Raw genomic sequence first — 27,723 nt, 5'->3', positions numbered from 1 at the left:
CTAAAGTGAAGCCTCTTAAGCCCAAACTGCAACTACACATCTACCAACCAAGCCCTCAGAAAAGCCATGGTGATCTGCAATATGCACTAGAAGTTACGGTGAGAGGAAAAATTCAACCTTAGTTGTTCATGCTTGACCAATATGAGTCTAGTCATCTCTTCTGCTGAACGTTGTAGAAGTTTAAGAGAACTCAAAAGTCTGAGACAGTAACGCAGCCTCAGAAAGAATAATAGATTTGTATCCCTTAATCCCTTTATTCAGCAAATCTCAGCTAGGTGCTAGCTGGGCAAGAAACTGGGTTAAGAGAATGATGAAAATATGCTCTCTGATATTCAGGAAACACTAGTAAACGGGGTAATTCATTGACAACCTTGTCCAAGTATCAGGAGATGTACAGGCTAATTTAGTTTTTACTGATTTAAGACATTGGGTAGCTGTTGATTTCTTTCCCGCCATGTATGTCCTCTCTTATATGTGCAGGAATACTGTGAATAACCTCAGCTATCATTAGTAAACAGCAGATGTACCAGTCATTTACTCACAAAAAATTTATTACAGCATGAAGAAGTGATGAAAAAATAAATATACAAATACAATTTAATATTTGTTCTTTGGAAATATGTTGGTATAATGTTCTTTTGGGATGTATACAATTTACCCTTGTTCATTCAAATGCTGATTTCTCTATGCCACTATCTGGTTTCAATCTGGACATTGCATTGGAATGCTTATTCTAAGCATCACCTGTCTCAATTCTGTATTTTCAATTAAATGACCTGCCAATGCTGTGCAATGGAGGGAATAGGTTAGGACATCCTGGTCTGGAGGGGAGGAGAGGAAAGCGAGTGGGAGGAGAAGAGACATAGGCAGAGGAGGGTCTTTGAACCATGAGGAGAGATGACTAAAAGCAAATATAATGGTTGAAATCTGAATGGTAGGAAACTATGCGGGCTTGGAAGTTTGGGATGGAATAACTATTGCCCAGAATTGTGCTTTAGATTAATTAAATAAATCCCAGTCTCTGTGTGGTGATTTGGGTATACAACTCGTTTAGGAATAATCATTGTTTAATTAAAAGATAAATCAATAATAAATATTAATAACCCACAACAGAAATATAGTAAGGAATATTGTTTTGTTATTAAAATTTAACTTGAAAGAACTGCTATAGTTTAAAAACAAATCAAATGTTTTCCAAACCAAATGCCCTAAAAAGAGAACTTCAAGAAGGGGAATTTTCAATTTTTCAATTAAGCTTCAATTAACTGTATCCTAAAACCCTGTGTCCCAATTGTTACATCCTTATCATGTTTTTTTTTTTTTTTGATTTGTTTTAACACCAATCTCTGACACAAGATTTACATAAGAAAAAAAGAAGAATGTTTTTAAACTTTATTCCTCAAACATGTTTGGGCCAACGATTTTCTTTTGAAGGTATTGTTACAAATCACCTAAGCTTTTACTACAAGATAAAACAGCCAAACATTGACTTTTATTTTTAACCATTACATAACTCTGCTTCTGCTCATTATCCTCAAAAGTTTGGAGCCATTTCTGAGAATAAGGTCCACATACATTTAGATGAAGCTTCCTTCCTATACCTCTTTTGATAGTCTACGTATGTAAAATGGCAGTAAAACCAAACAGCTTCAAACAGTGGCTATGGATGAGAGACAGAATAATTTAGCTGCAGTGGCTGTGGATAAATAACTGGCTTAGGGTCTGTGGCCTCACCTGAAGGCTGAAATGGGAGATGATGTACGTCCAGCCTCCTGTGGCTCTTGGCGGGCCCAAGCCTGGCAGTTATTCCTTTTCACTAGCTCAGCTGCCGGCTGTTTCCAGTTTTGCAGGAGGTGGCATGGACGCTTCGTAAAGTCAGGTGAAAAGGGCAGCAGAGCACGTGCCGAGAGTCGGTAGACACAGGCCTCTGAGACACAGTTCATGGGTGACTCCATCTCATCAGTGTTTTTTTTTTTTTTTTACTGAAAATCTATTTTTTTTCACACAATATTTTATGACTTTGGTTTCCCTCCCTAAACTCTTCCCAGATCTTCCCACTTCCCCTTCCAACCAGATGCACATTTTTTTTGTTGTTGTTTTTCACTCTCTTATTAGAAAACACAAAGACATCTAAAAAAATAATAAAATAAGATATAACAAAAACAAACTGGAATAGGACAAAACAAAACATGCAAAACAAAGAAAAAGCTAAAGAAACCCGTATAAATGCAAATACACTTACTTTTTCACACACAGAAATCCCATAGAAACAGAAAAACATAAAACACATGCAAAGTCCTTCTCTGTGGCCTAGCAAGACTGCTCCTCCCTTGGGGGGTGGGGAGGTCAAAGAGCCTGCCATTGAGTTCCTGTCAGAAATAGTTCCTGTTCCCCTTCCTATGGGAAATCAGTTGGTTACTGAGCTACCACGGGCTTCATCTGCACAGAGGTTCTAGATTATATCCATACATGGTCTTTGGTGGAGTATCAGTCTCGGGACTTTGTAGCCAGTCCTGAAGATACCTGATAAAACAGGATCAGATGAAAGGGGAGGAGGCCCTCCCCAATCAGTGGACTTGGAAAGGGGCAGGAAGGAGATGAGGGAGGGAGGGAGGATTTGGGGAAGGAATGAGGGAGCAGATACAGTTGGGATACAGAATTAATAAAATGTAACTAATAGAAAATAAAATAAAATAAAATAAAAAAACACATGCAAAAGACCAGCAAGGTATAAGGAAAAAAAAAAAAAACCCTGACAAAGCATTATAAGTCAAAGTACCCCCCAACCCCCCCAAATTGCCATTGCATTTGTTTGCATAGATCATCTACTGTTGGCAATAAGGCCTGCCCTTAACATTCATTTGTGTATTCAGTGAGACAACACTGGAGAAAACTAATTTTTCATTAATGAATGGGAATCGATTGGACATAGGAGTTATAGATGGAGAATTATGCCCACTTTTCCTCACAGTGCTGGGGACCCTAAGTAGTTTGGACCTGTGCATGCTGCCATAGTCTGTGAGTTCATATGTGTGTCTTCTGTTGTGTCTAGAAGGCCACGTTTCCTTGTATACTACATCCAATCTGGCTCTTACGATGTTTTTGCCTCTTCTTCCACAAGGTGTCCTAAACCTTGCAGAAGGGATTTTGATGGGGCCATCCCATTTAGGACTGATTGTTCAAAGGTCTCTCATAATTTACACATTGTCCAGCTGTGGGTCTGTGTATTTGTTCCTGCCTGCTGCAAGAGAAAGCTTCTCTGCTGGTTGAATAAGGGACTGACCAATGAGTATAGTGGAATGTTCTTAGGAATCATTTGATGTACATTCCTTTAGCAGAACAGTACTATTTAGATTTCCCTTAGGGCCGGGGCTTTTCTAGTCTCAGGTTCTCAGCCACACTGGCAGTGACAGGGATGGGTTCCATCTCATGAAGCAGGCCTTAAATTCAGTCAGATAACGATTGGTTACTTCCACAAGCTCTGTGCCGCTATTGCACTAGGTTAGGTCACCATTGCAGATCAAAGGGTTTGTGAATCAGCTGCGTTACTCTTTAAGTTTCTCCTCCAGCAGTGAGCAGGGTACCCTCCATTAACATGAACACTAGTTAGTAGGGGTGAAGATGCTAGGAACACACCAGCTTGACTTCTCCACGTAAAATGTGCTGTGTGGGTGCAATAAAGCCTTGCCTTTGGTTTGTGGGTTATTTGGTAGTTCTCATGGGACCTGTTCGGCTAACAGCTTAACTAAATGAAACCCATCCCTGGAAATGGAAGCTTCATTTGGTGACAATAGATGTCCAGTGGGGACTCCATCTTCCCTGTTATTTGGTGATTTACCTATTGCATTAGGTTTCCACCTGCCCATTAAAATTGTTCTCAGTTTTAGCTGCTTCTTCCCCACCCTTCCCCTCTTTTGTCTTTCTGGGTGTGGGTTTCCTCACTCAGTATAATTTTCCTTTCTAGTTCTATCCATTTATCTGAGAATCTCATGATTTCATTTTTTAAGCTTAGTAATACTCCACTGTGTAAATGTACCACATTTTCTTTATCCATTCATTTGTTGAGAGACACCGAGATTGTTCCTAATTTCTGGCTATTGTGAATAGAGAAGTAATAAACATTTTGACCAAGTGTCTCTGTAGTAAGATGAAATATCCTTCAAGAACATGGCCAATAGTGATGTAGCTGGATCTTGAGGGAGATCAATTCTTCCTGAGAAACCACCACACTGGTTTTCATAGTGCTTGTACATGTTTGCACTTCCACCAGCAATTTATGAGTGTTCTTTTACCCCACATCCTCATCAGCATGAGCCGTCACTTTTTTTATTGATATTTCTGAAAGGTATAATATGAAATTTCAGATTACTTTTGAGGTATATTTCACTGGTGGCTAAGAATGTTGAACATTTCAAGCGTTTCTCGGTCATTTGAGTTTCCTCTATTGGGGATTCTCTCTTTACACTTGTACATTATTTTCAATTAGGGTATTTTTTTTTTATGTCCACTTTCTTGAGTTCTTTATCTATTTGGATATTAGCCATCTATCAGATGTGTAGTTGGTAAAATTATTTTCACATTCTGTAAGCTACTGCTTTGTTTGAATGATGGTGTCCTTTGCCTTCTATAAGCTTTTCAGTTTCATACGGTCCATTTATTAATTGCTGATCTTAGTGCCTGTGCTAAAGGCTCAGAAAGTCTTCTTCTGTCATGTTCCCCACTTTCTCTTCTATCAGGTTTAGCTTGTCTTGCTTTATGTTGAGATCTTTCATCCATTTGAAGTTGAGTTTTATGCAAAGTGAAAAGTGTGGATCTAGCTTCATTCTTCTACATGCAAACATCCAGTTTTACTAGCACCATTTGTTGAAGATTTAATATTTTCTCCAGTGTGTATTTCTGGATTCTTTATCAAAAATGAAGTGTGTATAGGTGTGTGGCTATATGCTTATGTCTTCAGTTCAATGCAATTAACCAATGCATCTGTTTTTGTAATAATACTTCACTATTTTTATTACTAATCTCTATAGCATAATTTGAGATTGGGGATGGTGATAGCTCCCAGATTTCTTTTATTATTCAGGAATATTTTAGTTATCATCATTCGTGTCTGTGTGTGCTTTCATATAAACCTGAAAATTGTTCTTTCAAGATCTGTGAAGAATTGTGTAGGAATTTTGATGGGGATTGCATTGATTGCCTTTGTTAGGATAGACATTTTACTGTATTAATTCTATCAATCTACAAACGCGGGAAATTATTCCATCTTCTGATTACTTCTTCAGTTTCTTTTTTCAATGTCTTAAAGTTTTTACCATACAAGTCTTTCAATTTCTTGGTTAAAGTTAACACAAGATATTTTATATTATTTAGGGCTCCTATGAAAGGTGTTGTCTTCCTGGATTCTTCATTAGGTCATTTGTCAGTTGTCTATAGGAGAGCTGTTGATTTTTCTGAGGTAATTTTGTATCCAGCCACTTCACTGAAAGTGCTAATCAGCTGTAGGAGTAACCTGCTGGAATTACAGGACCACTTACCTATACTATCATATCATCTGCAAGTAAAGATGCTTAGACTTCTTCCTATCTAATTTGTATCTCTTTGATCTCCTCCAGTTGCCTTCTTGTCCTCACTAAGGCTTCAAATAAGTACTATAGGTACGGAGAGAATAGACAATCTTATCTTGTTCCTGATTTTAGTGGCCTTACTTTGACTTTCTCTCCATTTAAGTTGTTGTTGGCTATGTGCTTGCTATAAGCTGTCTTTATTATGTTGAGGCATGTCCCTTGAATCCCTAATCTCTCTGGGACTTTTTATGTTTTATTATTATTATTTTTTATTATTAATTACACTTTATTTATTTTGTATCCCCCCATAAGCCCCTCCCTCTTCCCCTCCCGACCCCACCCTTCCTCTCCTTTCTGCATACATGCCCCTCCCCAAGTCCACTGATAGGGGAGGTCTTCCTCTCCTTCTTTCTGACTATCAGTTCTCATCAGAAGTGGCTGCATTGTCATCTTCTGTGGCCTGGTAAGGCTGCTCCCACCTCAGGGGGAGGTGATCAAAGAGCAGGTATCATGAAGGATATCGGCTCTTGTCAAGGGCCTTTTCTGTATCTAATTATGTTGCTTTTGTCTTTGAATTTATTTATATGGTGGATTATATTTATCCACTTATGTTGAACTGTCCCTGCATCTCTGGTATGAAGTCTACTTGATCATCGTGGGTGATCTTTTTGTTGTCTTCTTAGATTTAGTTTGCAAGTATTTTATTGAGAATTTTTACATCTATGTTCATAAAGAAAATCGGTTTGTATTTCTATTTCTGTATGATTTTTATGTGATTTCGGTATCAGTTCTTACAAAAAAAAATTGGGCAATGTTCCCTCTGTTTCTCTTTTATAAAATAATTTAAGGAATATTTGCGCTAATTCTTCTTTGAAAATCAAGTAGAATTCTCACTAACACCATCTATCCCTGGCCTTCTTTCGGTGTGGAGACTTAATTACTGCTCTAACATTCTGAAGGGTTATAGGTTTGTTAAAATTGCTTATCTGATCTTGATTTAATTTTGGTAAATGGTATGTATTGAGAAAACTATTTATTTTAGATTTTTCAATTTGGTGTAATAAAAGTTTTTATGGTATAATTTTTATCTGATTATTTTTTATTAGAAATAGATTCTTCTTTCATACTACACTTCCTGACCACAATTTCCCAACCTTCAATCCTCCTAGCTTACCCCACCTCCCCTCTTCACCAATCCACACCCCCTCCATCTCCAATCAGAAGAGAATGCCTCCAAGAGACAATAAACAAACCAAACACTACAAAATACAATAAAGCAAGACAAGAGTTCTCAAACTGAAGTTGGACAAGACAACCTAACAGGAGAAAAAGAGTCCCAAGAACAGGCAAAATTATTGAAGACACACCTTATCCCACTGTTAGGAACCCCACATAAACACCAAGGTAACAACAAGCTAACATATAGGCCACAATATATATGGAGAGGACCTGATATACATCCTTGCAGGTCCTTTGTTTGCTGTTTCAGTCTTTGTGAGCCCATATGTGTCCTGTTTAATTGAATCAGTGGGCCTTGTTCTCTTGATATTCTTCATCCCTGTCCCAACTCTTAGCATCTTTCTTCCCCCTCTTTTGCATCATTCCCCAAGCTAAAAGGGGAGGGACCCAATGGGGATCGCCAGTTTAGACTCTCTCTCTCTCTCTCTCTCTCTCTCTCTCTCTCTCTCTCTCTCAATGCCTGGCTTTGTCTGTGTTTTCTCCCATCTGCTTCCTGAGGAAGCCTCTCTGATGAAGACTGGACAAGGCACCAATCTATGAGTATAGTAAAATATCATTAGGAATCACTTAATTGAGTTTTTTTTTTAAACCAGCTTGCTTTGGTTTTACCTTAAGTCTCTGGGCTACCCACTCTTCATTCCTGGCCATTTAAACAGTGTCAGGAATGGGTTCTCTCACATGGAGTTGGCGTCAAGTTAAATCAAACATTGGTTGGCCACTCACAAATTAGGCACCACCATTGCAACAGAACATTTTCCAGACTAGACAGACTATTGGTCAAAGGTTCTGTGGCTGGATTGGTGCTCATGTTTCTCTTTTGGTGGTCTACAGAATACCTTCCTACACCAAAGAGGCAATAACATAAGGATGAAGGCTCCATACAGGCACCAGTTTAAATTCTCCAAGTTCAATGAGCTATACAGATCTTGTCCTTGGAAATGGGTCTCAGATGTCCATTGTGAACAGAAACACTCTGTCTTACTAGCATCAACCTGGGAAGTTTGGAGATCTTCCATGGGACCCCCTGGGATAATAACTCAATGCAATGCAACCTAACCCTGCCCCTGGAAGCCTTGTCTAGATAAAAAAAAGATGGCTAGTTGAGACTCCATATTCTCCATTTCTAAGAGACCTCACTAGGATCACCCTCATAGATTCTAGGAAGTTTTCACTGGAGTAGGTTTCCATACCATGCCTTAAATGCTCCCCAGTCCCAGATATCTCTCCTTGGACTTTCTCATTCCATCCCTTTTTCCTACAATACATAATCTCTCCCAATCCTGTTACTACCTTCCCCTAGTCCACCTGAAAAATCTACTCTACTTCTCCTTCCCAGGAAGATCTAGGCATCCCTCTAGACCTCTCCTCTTTATCTCACCTTGGCTCTAGTGACTGTAGCTTAGTTATCATTTACTTAGTGGTTAATAGCCACTTATAAGTGAATACATATTATATTTGTCTTTCTGGGTTTGGGTTACCCCACTCAGGCTATTTTTCTAATTTTGTCCATTTGTCTGAAAATTTCATGGTGTAGTTTTTTTAAATAACAGCTGAGTAATACTCCACTGTGTAAATGTACCACATTTTCATTGTCCAGTCTTTGGTTGAAGGACTAGGTTGTTTCTTTTTTTATTAAGCCACTATGAACATAGTTGAGGAAGTGTCCTTATGGTAGGTTGGAGTGTCTTTTAGGTATATGTCCAAGATTGATATAGCAGGATGTTGAGGTAGATTGATTTCTGATAAACTGCCATATTGATTTTCATAGTGGTTGTACAAATTTGCCCTCCCACTAGCAATGAAGTAGTGTTTCCCTTGTTCCACATCCTTGCCACCATGAGCTGGCACTTATGTTATTAATCTTAGCTATTCTGATGGGTGTAATTTGAAATATCAAAGTAGTTTTAATTTGTGTTTCCCTAACGGCTAAAGATTTTGAACATTCTTTAAGTTTTTCTCAGCTACTTTGTTTTCCTCTATTGTGAATTCTGTTTAGAGCTATACCATGTTTTTAATTGGAATATTTCATTTTTGGTATCTAGCTTCTTGAGTAAATATGCCTAAAATCTGCTTATATGTGAGTATATACCACATGTGCCTCTCTGGATCTGTATTACCTCACTCTGAATGATATTTTCTAGTTCATTCATTTGCCTACTAATTTCATGATTTCCTTATTTTTAATAGCTGAGTAGTATTCCATTGTGTAAATGTACCACACTTTCTTTGTTTATTCTTAGGTTGAAGGACATATAGGGTATTTCCAGATTCTGCTATAATGAATAAAGTTTCTATGAGCATAGTTGAACAAGTGTCCTTGTTTATATGGTAAAGCATTTTTCAAGTATATGCCCAGGAGTTGTATAGCTGGTTCTTGAGGTAAACTATTCCCAATTGATTTCCAAACTGGTTATACAAGTTTGCACTCTCATTAACAACGAAGGAGTATTGCCCTTTCTCTACATCCTCACTAGCATGTGCTGTTACTTGTGGTTTTGATCATGGCCATTCTGATGGGTGTAAGATGGAATCTCAGATATGTTTTGATTTGCATTTTCCTAATGACTAAGGAAGTTGAGCATTTTTTAATTTTTTATTTAACTTTTATTAATTACACTTTATTCATTTTGTATCCCCCCATAAACCCCTCCCTCTTCTCCTCCCGGCCCCACCCTCCCCCCCTTTCTGCATGCATGCCCCTCCCCAAGTCCACTGATAGGGGAGGTCCTCCTCTCCTTCTTTCTGATCTTAGTCTATCAGTTCTCATCAGAAGTGGCTGCATTTGTCAGGGTTCTAGGTTATCTCCATGAATAGTCCTTGGTTGGAGTATGAGTCTCTGGGAAGTTTCCTGTGTTCAAATTTTCTTGTTCTATTGCTCTCCTTGTGGAGTTCCTGTCCTCTCCAGCTCTTACTGTTTCCCACTTCTTACATAAAATTCCATTCACTCTGCCCATCAGTTGGCCATCAGGCTCAGCATCTGCTTTCACAGTTTGCACGGCAGAGGCTTTCAGAGGCCCTCTGTGGCAGGTTCCTAGGTTGTTTCCTGTTTTCTTTTTCTTCTGATGTCTTTCTTCACCCTGAAAGGCAAAGAGGGAAGTTGAGCATCTTTTTAAGTTTTTCTCGGCCTTTCAAAATTCTTCTGTTGAGGAGTCTCTATTTAGCTCTGTAAGCCCATTTTTAAATGGACTGGGGTGGCAAGGGAGGAGAAGAGGAAGAAAGGGTGAGATTGGGAGGGGATGAAGGAGGGAGCTACAGTTGGGTACAAAGTGAATAAACTGTAATTAATAAAATAATTTAAAAAAGGAAAAAATGGATTATTTGGTTTTTTGGTGTTTACTTTCTTGAGTTCTTTATGTATTTTGGATATTAGCCCTTTGTCAGATGTAGGATTGTTGAAGATCTTTTTCCAATATGTAGGCTGCCATTTTTGTTCTATTGACAATGTCCTTTGCCTTACAGAAGTTTTACAGTTTCATAAGGTACCATTATTAACAGTTGATCTTAGAGCCTTAGCTATTGGTGTTCTGTTCAGGAAATTGTCTCCTGTGCAAATGAGTTCAAGGCTCTACTCTACTTTCTCTTCTAACATTAGTGTTTCCGGTTTTATGTTACTTGGATTTGATTCACTTGGATTTGAGTTTTGTGCAGGGTGATAGATATGGATATATTTGCATTTTTCTACATGTAGGTATCCAGTTAGACCAGCACTATTTATTGAAGATGTTGACTTTGTTCAAAATGTTCATTGGTATGTAGATTTATTTCTGACTCTTCAATTTGATTCCATTGATCAACTAGTCTTTTTATGCCAGTACCATGCAGTTGTAATATGATTGTTCTACAGTACAGCTTGGAATCATGGGTGAAGATACCTCCAGAAGATCTTTTATTTACCTAAAATTACATAAAATGCATGCAAGTCTATGTGTACAAGTATAGTTTAAATTAACTTTTCCCAACTGGACTGACAATGCTTCTGTTAAAAGCCATAAGCTAACAAAAACCACTAATGTCCAGTTTTGAGTTGCTGAGCTGCCCCCAGGTTACCTCAGACCCTTCTGTGGTAATTCCCTCTTTTCTTACGTTTCCTTCTGCTCTTACAAGGCATTTCCATATGGGCTCACATGGAAATCATTCCAAGCTGTGGAAACTGTTGCCTGATTTTTATTCCTGTTATTCTACCATCAGGGAGATTGTGAAGAAGGTGTCTGATGTCCACATTGTATGTTTTTTACCCAAAAATATTGAAGTCTTAATATACCACTAATGACTTTGAGACATACAGCCACTTACTGTCACTTCAGGAGAGAAATGGGAGAGAAATAAACTGGCACAGAAAATGAAACTTCAAGTCTTTAAACAGTATATTCAGGTTTCTCCCCAATACCACACCAAGTGCTCAATTCCAAACTCAAAAAACCTCATTAGGTATCTGGAAAAGAAAAAGCCTCCCAATGGGCCTCACTGCTAATCACCAGCAAAGTAGTTAGTGCCAAATGCTGAAGGTGATGGCCGTAGATAATGGGAAGGGGCAAAGGGGCAGGTTGATTAAGGCAGCATACATCTGTCAGCTCAGAACTTAAAACTAGGACACAGCTTCATTTTAGTTCATCACTGGAGGTACAGGAGAACTCCTCTTCAGAAAAATCATACTGTTGACACACATGAAAACTGTGTTATGCTTTTAGGGTTCCATATCCACCACTCCTGATTTAGAAAGGGTAAAGGGTAGCTGAAGTTGTACTGCAAGACTACTTCCCCAATAACAAAACAGAGTAGCACAGTAAGCACTCAGTATCTATTGAAAAATGATTCCAGAATCCTAAAGATAAGATACCTAAAGCTGTACTGCTCACATCCCTTCTTTGAATCAGTCTCCTTTCTGCACACACTTAATGAAGATACTGCTATGGGTTTTAAATCTTTATTATATTATTTTAGTATCTAAACAGTGTAAATGCTGCCTAACTATTTCCCACATTTGTTTATGGGGTAATAACCAAAATGTCCCTGCAGGCACAGTAAGAATCCTGAAGAACTCAAGAAAAAATATTGTTGTCTCTGATTACTTGAATCCTCAGATGCAGAACCCACGGGTATAAAGAGCTGATGATAGTTAGGAAATGAGCTAACATGGTTTTACAATCAAGTTTAAAGCAGGACATATTTTAAGCAGTTCAAAAAACTTCAATTATCTCAGTCAATCTTTCCAGTTATGTTTTGAATATGCACTGCAAATACAATCTAAATGACTAATGCACATTTCTGGATTGCCCAGGAAAGGATGGTGAGGTCTATGAATTAATGAGGATGCTAAAATAGTAGAGATTCATGTGCCATATAGAGAAGGCAACACTGAGACTTGCTGGACAGTTCCATCATATACACTGAATCGTATATTCGGCTGCTTGGTCCTTCTACTGACATGATGGACAAACTTCATCAGGTTGAACATTGTAGCATCTAACTCCACATGTTCCTGCAAGAGACCCAGCTTTTCCAAGGAGGAAAATATGCAGAACAGAAAAATGACTGAATGGAGCAGCTTAAGTCCAATCTTTAACTCTGTTACAGTGATCTGTCTCTACTAATAGTCTCTGCAAAGCAAGATAGTGTTCAGTCCTGGGTCACGGTCTCCTGGTGAGAATCTGGGTCATGATGTGAGACTTGGTCATAGATTTTGATGATTTAGTCTATATAAGTGACCTGGGGATGCCGAGGATACTGGATCTATGACTACAATTGGGAAAAAATCAGACCTGGGATTCAGTTCTTCCTGCAATGACACTTGGACAATGCAGCCTTAAAATGACACCAACAAGGTGACAGGAAGCAATGACACTGAGAGTCATGACTAATATAGAACCAATATTCTAAGTTTCCCAATTGGTTGGTAATTTTGTATTTAACTACATAGATTTTCAATAAGAACATATATATATATATGTATATATACACACATACATGTAAAAACACATATGTGTGTTGTACATTAGATGGTATTAATATATACACATATATGTATAATATGTATATAAAATATATGCATATATTATACATATATTCCTATATATTATACATATATGTATATAAAATATATGCATATATTATACATATATTCATATATATTATACATATATATGTATATAAAATATATGCATATATATGTAAGGGCATATATGTATATACGTATATATAAGCCCTTACAAGCCCTTGGACAGCATGTCCCTCCCTGCATTGGCACTCATTCTTTTACATACTGTGTATTATTTAGAGTTAGAGCTAGTATAATTAGTATTTGAAATCATGCAAATAAAAGGTGGAAATGTTAAATTATCTCTAACCAAATGCTTTTGAACATTTACATATTTCTATGTATGAATAAAATATATACATATTTTTAATTTATTTTTTATAATTTATTCACTTTATATCCCAATTGTAACTGCCTCTTTGTCTCCTCCCAGCCCCATCTTTTCTCCTTCTTTCTCCCATCTTCTATCCCTAGTTCTCAGAAAGAGGGAACCCTCCTCCCCTACCATCTGACCCCAGCCTATCAAGTCTCATTAGGACAGTCTGTATCCTCTTCCTCTGTAGCCTGCCAGGGGGAAGTGATGAAAGAGTGGGCATCAGAGTCCATGTCAGAGATAGCCCCTGCTCCCCCTACTGGGGAGCCCACATGGAGACTGAATTGCCTATGGGCTACATCTGATTAGTGGTCTAGGTCCTCTCCATGCATGGTCCTTGGTTGGTACATCAGTGTCTGCAGGGACCTGTAAGCCCAGATTGATGGCTTTGTTGGTCTCCTTGTGGAGCTCCTGTTCCCTACAATCCTTCTTTCCTCCACTCTTTCATAAGACAACCAGAGCAGCCACTTTGGAAATAAATCTGGTGCTTTCTCAGAAAACTGGGAACAGCATTACCTCAAGACCCAATTATATTGCTCCTGGGCATATACCCAAAAATGCTACACCATATAAGAAGGACATTTGATCAACCATGTTCTTAATAGCTTTATTCATAATCTGAATCTGGAAACAACCTAGATGTCCCTCAACTGAAGAATGGATATAAAAATTATGATACATTTACACAATGGAATACCACACAGCTATTAAAAACAAGAAAATCATGAAATTCATAGGCAAATAGATGGAACCAAAAAATATCATCCTGAGTGAAGTAACCCAGAACCAGAAAGACGCACATGGTATATACTCACTTATAAGTAGATAGTAGCCATATAATACAGGATAACTCTACTACCAATCCATAGACCTAAAGAAGCTAAATAACAATGAGGACCCTAGGGAGGATGCTTAATTCTCATTCAGAGAGGCAAATAGAATAAACACCTGGAAGCAGTTGAAGAGAGGGAACAGGAAGAGTGCTTACCATAGATGTCCCCTAAAAGACTACCCAGGAGGGTATCAAAGCAGATACTAAAATAGATATCTTTAATTTTTAGCTTTTAAACCCCATAATATATATTTAACAGTTTTGACCTAGTATATGGTAAATATAGTGAGCAGCTAAATTAGATGATATAGTACTCTATCAACCACTAAGCTTTTCTGTCTGAGGTCAATGATTGCTCACTGTATGGATTTCCACATATAGTCTTTTAATAAGTAAGAATATGAATGAATTAGTGATTTGCTTGTAATTTTTGAACATAAGGATGAGTTCTTGTAGCTTTATTATTAGAAAGGCAATACTTTATCACAAAGAAAATTAAAATAGGATAAAAACTGTAAAGAAGAAGCTGATGATTATACAATCATCTTATTTTGTGAACACAATTATATGTGTGCATTGGTGTTAGGATTAATAAAAGTGTGATAATAGAGATACAAGACATGTTCACTGAACACGCAGTGTGTTAGACAGGTTCCTGTAAGCTGTCAACCCCAGGGAACTGACGTGAGAGATGTCCTTATATGAGGAAAACAGAGGGAAGATTAAATGGCTTTTGAAACAAAGCATCAGAGAGGAAATTTGAGAAGAGATGAGGTCTCAGACTAGGAAAACTAGCAAATAGAAGAGACAAACAGAAGTGATCACACAACATAACTCCCTGTTCTTCTGGCTCCTAAAATCTTTCTTTCCCCTCTTCTGCTGTGATATATGAGCTTGAATTGTGCTGTAGATAGAGCAGTTGAGAATAGGCACACACATTATCACTTGTTTTTTGGATTTTATTTGGTTGTGTTTTTCTGTAATGATAACCATTTGTTACAAAGATAAGTTTCTTTGATAGGGGTATCTTAACTACTTAATTACTTTGTATATCTTAGTTACTTTTCCATTGCTGTGATAAGACACCATGTCCAAGGCAACTTATGAATTTATGAGTATATCTGGGGCTTATAGTTTCACAATAGTACACAGATACATACAGATTCATAACAGTAGCAAAATTACAGTTATGAAGTAGTGACAAAAATAATTTTGTGATTGTGGGCCACAACTATATTAAAGGGTCTCACTCAACATTAGGCAGGTTGAGAACCATTGTTTTAGATCCTGTGTCCCAATAAACTCACAAATTATGAACTTTTGAGTTTATTTGGGGCCTATAATTTCAGACGGTGAGTCCACGACCTTCATGGTGGGGAGTGACAAACCTCCTCTAACAAGGTGACAATTCCTAATCCTTCACAAACAGTTTCACCAAATGGAGACCAATTATTCAAATTTGAGATCATACAGAAACTATTTGCTTTCAAATCATAACATGAGGTGTGTTTTTAATGTTCTGATATCTTCACATACATGTAGGTGTAAGACTAAACATTTGGAACACAGTTTGGAATTGTGTTGATTTAGTAAAGTGACGGTTGAAGCTTTTCCTCCAAGATTTGATGAGCTCAATCTTGATGATGACTCTTGGTAGTGAGATAGATTTCCAGTACCAAGAAAGGTTTCTTTTTTGTTAAATGGGCCTCAGGTCCTGTGAGGGAGATGTTGATTACCACCAGCATAATGCACTAAAATGATTATTGTGTCATAATTGTGTTTCATAAAGGTCAAAACTGGTAAGACTGTTGTTTGTTTTCCTCCCTTGGCAGCTTGCATGGTAACTTCTGGGAGGAGGTATTCAGATCAGATCCAGTTTGGATCCTGTACATCTGAGCTTCTTAACCTCTGGGTCACAACCCATTAAGGGAGTTGAACAGCCCTTTACAGGTGTGGCCTAAGACCATCAGAGAACACGGATTTTCCATTAGATTCATAATACTAGCAAAGTTAGAGTTATGTAGTAGGAATGAAAACAATGTTATGGCTGGGGCTACCATGACATGAGAAACTTTATTGAAGTGTCATAGCATTCGGAGGGCTGAGAACCACTGCTCTAGATCCTGTATCCCAAATGCACGGTGCCTTTGGTAACAGGGACTTCAAGATGACCAAGGACAACAGCAATAGCTTGTAATGTCTCGGGTGTCTCTCATACGACTCTAACAAACAGCCCAAAACAGGGCCGGAAGCAAGGCAGGAAGATGTGTTCCTATTTGGTTCCTGGCCTCTCTTTCTGTTTGACCTCTTTCCCTGACTTCCCACAGTGATAGACCCTGACCAGGGATCTATAAGCTGAAATAAACCCTTCTCTCCATGTGTTTTTTGTCATAATATTTCTCACCACAATAAAATGCAAAATAGGACCCTCAGATATGCCTTTCCTTTCAGAGAGAAATCATTCAAAATATGATGAAATAAACTAATGTTAATTCCTGCATATTGATAGGTTATAAGTTGCTTAAACAAATCTATAATTGCATCTTATTATTATATCTTACTGTTAACATTTTAAAACTACATAACATTTTAAAAAGGGAGAATATACATATATTAGAAAATAGTTCAAAACACACACAACACACATATGTGTACATGTATATATTTTAATAACTAAAACATTATTCCACAATGTTCTGAAGCATCTTTAAAATACAATATACTAGAGGAGTTACTCCACCAGAAACTTGGCTTGGCTCATCAGTGCTTTCTTAAGGTCCGTATCATAAAGGTTTTCTCTCTGGAGAGGTACTGTGGAGAGTTGGTGGAGCCAGAGGAAGCAGGGCAGATTGGAAGTCCTTTTGTCATTGGAAGCACATCATTGACGTAGGGAATGCAGCCCTCACATGTCTCTTTGCTTCCTTGCCATGAGATGAGCCCCTTGCTGTGCCACCTACAGCCAGTGTTATCTGCTGATTTACCCAAAGCAACAGAACCATCTGATCATGAATTAACACCTTCAACTCTGTGGGCCAGGAGAAACCTTCCCTCTCTACAAGATGCTAGCTTAGGTACCACTGTAACAGAAAGCTAGCATGCAGAAAAATTATCTCTAAAGATATGTATTACTCTAATAGCTATATAGAAAAAAAATGGCCTACTTTGTGTTTATGTGTTCTTTTTTTGTTAATGCCAACTATTTAGGCTATAATAGTTTTTGCTTTATATTTTTCCCTTAATTTATTTATCCACTTTACATCCTGATCGCAGCCCATTCTCTCTTCTCCTCCCAGTCTCACCCTCACACCCCCTCTCCCATTTTCTCTCCCCTTCTCCTCAAAGAAAGGGGGGCATGGGTACCAACCCATCCTGGCACATCAAGTGGCATGAGGACTAAACACAAATATCATTATAGTTTCAAATGTTTGAAAGTAAGACTATCTGTACATAGCTTTGAATACATAGTCTAAAGCAGGCAATTTTCTAGCTTTAGGGGAAAACTGAGAATCTATAATCCTGTAGGATAGAGACACGAGTCAGTAAAAGAAATGCCTTGCAAGATCCGCTCCCGCAAGGTCTATGACAAGTGGAGGTATTTGTGTTGGACAGCATACTCAAGAGCTATCAGGTCTGAGTGTAACCAGCAGCTCTTTCCATTATGGTGGTAAGACTCTGAGCCTCTCTGGCCTGATCTGTTCAACAATGATGTATGATGATCAAGCATCATATCATTATGTAAGAAGTGTCCAGATGCTAACTATACCAGTATTTTAAAGCTTACATTTCAGGGCAAGAATATTCTTATATTTGGGGTAAAGGTAGCTCAGTCAATAAACTCTTACATTTGACCGCAACCATAAGGGCAGAAATTCTATCCCCAGAATCCATGTAAAAAGCCAGGCATGGCAGGGCATACCAGTAATCCTATTGCTGGAAAGGTAGAGGCAGGTAGATCCCAAAGGGTTTGCCAGCTATCCGGCCAATTAAATTCAACAAGCTCTAGGTTCAATTAGAGTCTTTATCTCAAAATACAAGGCAGAGAAGTGACTGAGAAAGACATCTGATGTCAATCTCAGCTTCTGCTTAAATGTGTGCAGCCGTGTAGACAATACATACATTGTGCTTACTAGCTTTATATCAACTTTACACGAGCTGGAGTCATTGGAGAGGAGGGATCCTCAGTTGAGAAACTGCCTCCACAATGTCAGGCTGTAAGCAAGCCAGTGGAACACTTTCTTAATTAGTGATTGATGGTAGGAGGACCCAGTCCATTGTGGATGTGGCCACTTTTTTGCTGGTAGGCCTGGGTTCTAGAAGAAGCCAGGCAGAACGAACCAGTAAGCAGTGTCCTTCCACAGCCTCTTTCAACAGTTTTTCTGCCTCTAGGTTCCTGTCCTGTTTGAGTTCCTTTTCCGACCTTCTTCAATAAAGGACTATTATGTGAGATTGTAAGCCAAATACCCACTCCCCAACTTGCTTTTGGTCATGGTGTTTCATCATAACAATAGAAATTCTAACCCTGATAGTAACTAAGACACAAATGGGCATGTAGGGAGAGTGAGAAAGGGGAGAGGGAGGAAGGGAAAAAAGGAGAAGAGAGAGGGAAGGAATAAAGAAATGGGAGGGAGGGGGAGAGAGAGAAAGAATAGTCAATAAAAACTTTAAAACTATACTAAAGCATTCATTTTCCAATGAAGAAAGCCTCACACAAATACTTATCTTTTACGTGGTAGAAGTTCAGACTATGAATTATGTATTCAAAAGCATGTTTGTTGCCAGGGCACCCTTAGATAACACAAACCAGGTCATCCCATGTGTTCCATCTATGAGCAAAGTAAGTAAAAAAATCACCCTCACTTTCTTTTTGCTATCATCTCCAAACTCCAGCCTCTACAAACCAGAGATGAAGTATCAGCAGATTCAGAACCTAGTCATTATCCATGCCTCATGAGCATATGACCAGAAGCCATGAAACACATTCTGATTCATGCCAAGTTTGGAGATGAACTGATAGAATTTTAAACAGACAGCTCCTTAGGCAAATCATTTTTATAGCTTCTCTGTGACTCTGCATGCTGCTTAGCCAATAAATCCAGCCAAAAATAAAACCATTAGCCTGAAAATGTATATAACTGGTGAATATGCATTGCTAAATTTAACTGACATCTCAGTAAACAATGTACATTCAAGCTGAGAATCAGCGATTCAGAAGAAGTCTTATTCCAGTGTTTATTATTCAGGCATTTGTTTTAAGATCATAACTGTTAAGGGGAGCTGGTGTGTGGGCAGGAAGAGAGTCAGGACTATTGTTTTTTCTGCTCATTTGGACTCTGAAAGAGAGATGAGTCCTTCTCTCCAAATGGTAGAAAGCACATAAGAAAAATGCTGCGTCTGTTCCACGCACCTGCAGTGAAGAAAAAGATAAGCGTGAGAGGTGTGCTTTGTTGTCCACACACACCGTAGCCTTCTTTATAGCCTACAGTATAAACACGTACACAATGTCCTTTACATTTCCAATCTGTTTCTGAATTTCGTCTTCTTCATCATTTCTTATTTCCTAAGAGGCGGCAAAGATGCATGCACCTTGAGGTCAGCACTTATCAGGTGCTTGTGATTTCCTGAGGAGGATGTTCACGGACAAAATGGTGGTTCTTTCCTAGCTCTAATGCTTCTCTTGTACTTTAAATGTTTCTTGGTTACCTTGGAGTAGTTGACACCACACCTTAATCCTCATATACCTACAAATGAACCACCTTTGCTGCCATTTTCTTTTACATTTAACTCTTTTACAAGTAACTCCCACACTAACAGTAGTCAGACTTTTCTGAAATATCTATTACTACAAGATGTTGGTGTTTAAACCAGTTTTAAAAGCACAGGCGTCGACTGAAGAGAACCATCCACTCAACAACTCAGGTGAATAAAAACACTGTAATAGCCAAATAATGGTGACTTGTAAGAACTATTTTCAGGATATCATCATCAGCATCATCTACCAAACAAAATAAATTACATTATAGGGGACTGAGTTCCTTAGAACACTTTTATTCCTTTGTACAGAAACATCAGTATAGTCCTACAACAAAGATTCATGCCTACCTCTGTCTAGATTATCTCTTTCACCTTTCTATGGAGGCTTATCTTCAGTGGGCTTCATATAAACACTTTGGACCTTTTGCTTAAAAATGCAACATCCTGACATATTTTCAGTATAGTTATATCTTAGTCTTACCCATGGCCTTGAATTCGTATAAAGAATTCTTTTCTCAAATAGCCTAAGAACAAGGGAGTATACTCATATCTCTGCTCTTTTGTTGTATTTAAGATTGACCAGGGTTTTTTGTTTTGTTTTGTTTTGGTTTGGTTTGGTTTGGTTTTTGTAGACCAACCAGGCTGGCTTCAAACTCACAGAGATCTGCCTGCTTCTGCCTCCCAGAATGCTAGGGTTACAGGCATGCACCACTGCCACCTGCCTAAGACTAGCCAGTTTTAAAGATTTGTGTGTGTGTGTGTGTCACGTTTTCATGCATTTGCACGCACACACTCACATGACTATAGTATTAAGACTAGAAATGTCAGTTTTCCTAGAGTCATAATTTCAGGTGCTTGTGAGTGGCCAGATGGAAGCTGGAAATTGTACTTAGGTCATCTTAAGAGGAGTATGTACTCTCAACCACAGATACTTCTCTCGAGCCTGAATATCAGTAGCTTTAAAGTTTGGCTTGGTGGTAACCCCACTTCCATCCCCAAGTGAGAATCACATCTTCAGTCTCCACAGGGTACTTCCCTGCTGGAGAAGGTTGTGCTGAGAACACACATGAGCCTCTCAAAACTTTTTTCAGATTTCTTACAGGATTCTACATGGATCCAGCTTTCCTAGAAACTTGTGGAGTTAAAGACCTGGGATATGACTGTGATATAGCTTCATACGTGGAAAAGCCTGCCTGCCCCCTGCCTTTAGTTTGCTACGTCAACACTGTTGACACTTCTGCTTGTGTTTGCTGCACCCTGACATCTACTTCCTGAGGTTTCAACTACATTGTGTACCTGGTCTCACTCCTGTGCTACTGCAATTGATATTAATATTTTTCAAACGTCAGCATGAGCTTGATTCTTGTGATGCTCCTTAGGAGACATGAGTTTGGGCCTGAACCATGGCTAATAGATATAAAGACTCATAAGAAAAGGTAGATTCCTTATAATATCAGCCTATCAAACTTATGTTTAAAGGAGTCTCTGTACATTCAGGTTTTCAACTCAGAATCTTTGAAGATGGGATGTAGTGGAAGTGTTGGTTTCTCTGTAAGCTTGGTTATGTTATGTAAATGTGTTTTTGTTTTCATCCCCTGTGTGGGATTTTAGTTGGGCTATGGTTTGTCCACATCTGTTAATTGTCTCATGTGGGGCGTAGCTTTTGCTACCGGCCTTCCATGTGCTGCATGGAGAGGGGCGTGGTCTAGGACTCTGAAGTTATAAATTAAGAGCCAAGAAATAGGACACATGGCATGTGGTGTTGGCCTGTGACATATAGCATTTCGAAGAGAGCAGCGATGGACAGTGGGGTGGTATGAAGCAGACAGACAGACAGGAATACTTTGGGGCACAGCATCATGGAGAAGACCGCTGCCTGTGTCTGCTGTTGATGGAGATTGGTACAGTTCTAAAGGAACCCCTTGACCCTAAAGAGCAAGAAAAAGTAAAGGAGCCCTCTCTCCCCACTAACCTTCTATCCTCCTACATAGGTTTGGGAGGTTGGAGTGAGGTTAAAGTCTAAACACCTCAAATAAAGTAGAGTTTTAAAAACGAGTGCTACAACAGGAAAATTCTATTTTAATAGTCTGCAGAGGGAGGAGATCACATGGAACAGACATTCTTGTAATACTGATATTAATGAGTTCTACTGCCCCAAACTCCTGTACTGAATTCTTGACCCTTAGCACTTGGTGTGTGCTCTTCCGTGGATGTAGGCTAATTGCGAGTGTTATTCATTATAAAGACATCATACTGAAATAATTTCATGAGCTTCCTGATTGCATATGACTGTTGTCCTTATAAGAATATGGGCCTAAAAGAACAGAAAATGAAGAGTGCTACAGCCTGGAAACTGATAACTGACCATTCCTTCCCTGGGTGTACTTGAGGCAGGATAGTTTTGGAATTTGGGGTTCCAAAACTGTGAGGTGATACATTCTTTTGTTCTAAGCCACCCTGTGGCTTATGGAAGCCCAGAAAATTCATATGAAAGCGAGACACAAAAGCAAGAAACTATATCAAATAATCTGTTTAACAAGAAGAAATCTAGAACATTCAAATTCTGAATTGGTACTTTTATAATTTTAATTACAGACATTCAAAAATTTGTAGGTAGATTATGGATCCTTCAAGTATACCTTTTGTATGATTTAAAAAAACTATTTATTCTACTTTAGAAGCTCAATAAATTAGATGAAGTGATTTATCATTTTCTTTCTTTTGTATATTTCTCTTCTAAAAAAGAAAATGATACATGTTGCTTCTTCTGACCTTCCTAATAAGCTGTTGAGTGAAGGAGGGAATCGGGCAGCAAGGACTGAATGGAGTACTATAGAGACAACTGCTGAAGCTGTCCAGAGTGCTGAAGAAACTGAAAGCCACAGCTCTCATTCCAGTCCTCACTAAATGTTAGATCTGAACTTTCTTGTCTTTCAACTTACTGCAAAAATAGATGAGAAAATGGACATGGATTCTTCTGTGAAATACATGGAGCCATATGTCATTGGCCCTCTGAGCCCTTATTCAACTTTTTTGTCTTATGCACACTCATACACACAACTCCCCATTTTTTTTCTCTTTCTTGCACATACTCTCATTGTTATTGACAGCAACCTTACTCCTCTTGTTACCCCATGGACTGCTTAGACTCATCTTTGAATTCCCTCTTCATCTCATATCACGAGTTCCAGAAAATCCTCTTAGGAAGGTGGACTTCCTAAATCCACCCCAGTGAGAGTCTAGTGACTGTCACCTCAGTGCTGTTATCACTATCTTTCATATCTCTCACATGCAACACCACACTGCGTCCCCTCCCAGTGCTCCTGAATGCTTGCCCTCCTCCTTCCTCTCTCAGTTAATTTTTTCAAGTAGCCTTCAGCACGATTGTTCGAAAACAGAAGCTTACAGAGGGATGGCTAAATGGTTAAGAATAATGTCTGCTCTTTCAGAGGACACAGGTTTACTTCTCAATACACTCAGGGGATCCAGTTCCCTTTTCTGACCTCCACAGTCACTAGGAATGCAGGTGGCATACAATATGAGTAAGACACCCACACACATTAAAGCACAATTAATTAATTAATTAATTTTAAAAATTTCTGAATAAAACAGAAGCCTAACTACATGGCTTTCCTGTTTGAAACTCTTCAAAGAATTTCTACTGTGTTTCTTTTCTTCTTTTATGGCTCAAATGCTAATTTCATTAGAGTAGATTTTATTATACTAGCTTTTCAGCAGAAGTTGTTTGGCAATGGAAAACACGCAACCTATTGTTATGGAATGTTCTTGAGGAAGGTTTGAAAGTATTAAAACAAGTTTAACTGTTGTGCTGTAAATTGGTTTGTACATTAATAGTAAAGTAAAATGCAACCTTTGAGTTTACTAACAGAATCTGAGTACTGCACACTATATGAACATACACAAACCCCATCAGTCACCAAGGGCATTTTAAATTCGGAAAAAGATGCAGCTGGGGCACCTTTCTACGGCTGTCTGTTCCAGGATTTATTTTCAGAAAAGCATTCTAAGATGGTAAGACCTAAAAAAGATAGCTACTCTGTGGAAGCAAGAATGTGGACTTAGAAAATGACACTTAACTGTTACCTTCCTTTGCAACTGATTAGCGATGTGGCCATGATGTCAGCTCTTACAGGCTCTACAGTCAACGGCTTCTTGTCCTGTCATCACTTCTAAAGAAAATCTCTTCTCTCAGAGGGAGGCAGATTTTCAAGGACAGCTTTGGAAGTTTTAAATTCCAATCACATTTTCTTTCATAAGCAAGCTAGGAAAGAAATATGTGAACTGCAGCAAATTTGAACTCATCCTAGTAGAACTTAAGGAATGGGGAATTGGAACTATATAGCCACTTGTGGTGAGCTTCTGAGAGTAAATATGCTATTATTTAAAATAATATAGCCAAAAGATTTGAGCATTTTCTTCCTTTTTATTTTTAAATCTTACATTTAAAAACATTTAGACTGTTGCCAGAGGCATGACTAGAAATCCATTCCCTAAAGCAGCACACAGTTTAGCCATCTGATGAAAATTTGAACTTCTGTATATAGTTCAGTAGCTGGAATAGTAACAAGTGCTTTAAGATAAGAGCTTCACTGGGGGTTTCAGTAGCTAGAAAGCCTAACTATAAAAGGAATTATTTTAGTACAATATATGAACTTTTGTATATGTATATATACATATATATATATACAAAAGTTTATATATAATTATATATAATATATATATATTGCAAAATTTTTAAATTTGTGTATTTAGTTTTTGTAGTTCTTGGTAACTTTTGGACATTAGCCTCAAGTCTGAAGTAGAGCTGTAGAGGTTTTCTTCCATTCTGTGGGCTATCCTTGCTCTGCTGACAGTATATATATATTGATTATAAACCAGAAACTACTAATGAATAATGAATATCTACAGAGGTTCTTCAGAAAGTCAGTTTGGTATGCAAAATTCATTTTCTCATAGACAATAACTAATTAATGATGGCTGCCTTCATAAACTATATAAGAATCTATTTATTCACTTTATGACCACTGTTAAATAATTTTTAAAGTGCCTATAAATTTGTGACTAAAACAAAGCAGTGCATCCTACCACGTGGCTATGGAAAAGGCTTGGAAATGAGATTAGGGTATATGAAGTTCATAAGCATGGTTCAGGGCCATGGAAACATCCCAGAAACTGCTCTATTCATTTCCTTCCTCTAACATTCCTGGTGTTTCCATGCCGCAGCCCTGGATAGAATGTATTTGCCCTCATTTCTCATCCTTCCCCCATCTCCAAACTTCCATTTTGAGCCAACATCATTTATTACTTTAAAACTCTTTTATTTAATAAGTGAAACACTTATTAATATATAAAATACAACTTTTATTTAACGAGTTCAGAGACCTTGTACAAAATTCCCTATTTGCATAGAGAAATTCTGTCTAACATAGAATGTAATTTGTGACAGTTCTGAAAGCCAATGGAGAAACTGAAGTCTGCACTTAAGACAGGACCTTTAGTCTTCCCAGTGGCTCTTTTATTTAAAATTGAAACATTTTATGGTCGTTGCTTTTTATCTGACATGTCTGCCTCGAGTGTTATCATGAAACCTGTCACCTCTTCACTGCTGAGTCTATCTTTGGGGTCATTATAAAGAGGTTTAAACAGAACATCAAAATATACGTAAGTAAGAAGTCTGGACGAAGTGTCATCTCCTGCTCAGCACTGTGTCGGCTATAATCAGTCCTGCAAGGTTGTCTGACAAATTATAAACCTCTTCATGGAGACAAGTTTCTCCTGTGGTTGTTCCCAGGTCTTCAAACTTTTCTTAGAGTCCAGTCTTCAATCTGAGAGACAAAGGGAGCAACAAAATGGCCTCCTCGTAAATCTCCATTTGCAAAATTTTTAAATTTGTGTATTTAGTTTTTGTAGTTCTTGGTAACTTTTGGACATTAGCCTCAAGTCTGAAGTAGAGCTGTAGAGGTTTCCTTCCATTCTGTGGGCTTTATCCTTGCTCTGCTGACAGTGTGCAGTGTTCAGGGTGGGGTTTTGTTTTGCTGTGCAGGTTTTTAACTTTGCATTGTTCCATCTTTTGATTCTTGGAGCTGCTTCCTGCTGAGTGTCTTCTCTGACAGCCTGCTTTGGGCAAGATGATTTCCGAGGTCCTCTATAACTGTAGCATTTCTGTGATTCTCCTTGCATGGTTTTACTTCTCATGGTGATCAGAAAAAGTCTTTTTCATGCTTTCCCACCAGAGATTTTCTATTTGTACCCTCTCAATGACCAAATACAAACTTCATATGTGAAAAATAAAAAGCTTATTGTCCTCTCTTTTTCCTCCCAAGCACTGTCTTCTAAACCTTCCAAGCACTGTAATCAAATGACTGGACTGCATGTTTTTGTTCCTCAAGCTTCTCAGTAGAATGATGGGAACAGGGCCTTTCTTTCTGATTCCTGACAGGTTTTACCAGATCTCGGTAAGCATTTGATGAAAGAAAAGAATAAATAAGTAAAGTTAATAAAAACCTACCCATTCCTTGGATTTGTTATAGAAAGCCAGGCTGAGAAAATGCACGGTATTCAGGGTGTGTGCGAAGGACAGTACATACAGGGAGGCATAACCAATATAGCACAGCTCAACCAAGACTAGCTGTGTAATGCCAACCTACATTGGGATTATTGGTTTAGATGCTATGAATTTTTGTTCATTCTCTCATTTAATAAATGCAGTGAAATTATTCCTCCAAGTATATAGATAGACAGATAGATAACAAACATATCACTTTGTCCCAACAGCCACATTTGCTTATCACAATTGAGATAGCTAATTAGTCAACTTTTATTCCATGTTACTTGCCTGTATTTAAATAAGGGAAAAACCCATAATGAACAAATGAGCAGACAGCAATACTAAGTAATGGAGTCATCTTCTAACTGGAAAAAAAGTATCTATTTTGGGTTTTTTTTTTCTTGTAGTGTTATCTAGTCTAGCATGGAACTCACTATAGAGGCCAGACAGATTTCAGACTAATTAATATCCCTTTATACCTCCCAAATACTTGGATTCATGGTCTGTGTAACCACATATGGAGTAAATACCATATTAATATCATTACAGTCTTTTTCTATAAGACTTCATAGTTTATTTTTTGAATGCCCAGACTGGAGCCAGCAAAAGTTGATCTACTTCTTTACTCTTTCTCTGTGTTCCAGTCATTTGGTTTTCAGGGTATCAGAGTGGCAGAGAATAAATAGATCCATTTGGGTTTAGCCTATATAATTTATCACCGAAATTATTCTTCATGAAGCAAGATGTTCGGCTCTACAAAAATTATTTGAACAAATAAAATGTATTTGCTAAACTATGTATATTGTATCAAAATTTAAAATGCTAATGTCCAAGAAGAACCAAAGAAATTAAACACCAAGAAACCATATAATCCAATTAAAATATAGGCTACAAAGCTAAACAGAGAATTCTCAAAAGAGGAATATCAAATGGCAGAGAATAAAAAAGAAATGTTCAACCCCTTGGTCATCAGGGAAATGCAAATGGACTCTGAGATTCCATCTTTCACCCATCAGAATGGCTAAAACAAAAAACTCAAGTAATAGCACATGCTACTGAGGATGTGAAGAAGGGGGAACACTCTTCCATTGCTGGTGGGAGTACAAACTTATACAACCACTTTGTAAATCAATTATGGTGCTTTCTCAGAAAATTGGGAATAGCTCTACCTCAAAACCCAGCTATACCTCTTCTGGGTATACACCCAAAAGATGCTCTACCAGTCAACGAGGACAATTGCTCAACTATGTTCATAGCAGCTTTATTTGTAACAGCAGAAATCTGAAAACAACCTAAATGCCCCTCAACTGAAGAACAGAAAAAGAAATTGTGGTATATTTACATAATGGAATACTACTCAAC

Source organism: Psammomys obesus, unplaced genomic scaffold (genome assembly GCF_907164565.1).
Source record: "Psammomys obesus unplaced genomic scaffold, mPsaObe1.curated_primary_1811, whole genome shotgun sequence".
NCBI lineage: Eukaryota > Metazoa > Chordata > Mammalia > Rodentia > Muridae > Psammomys > Psammomys obesus.
Note: the sequence above shows the minus strand (reverse complement) of the source record.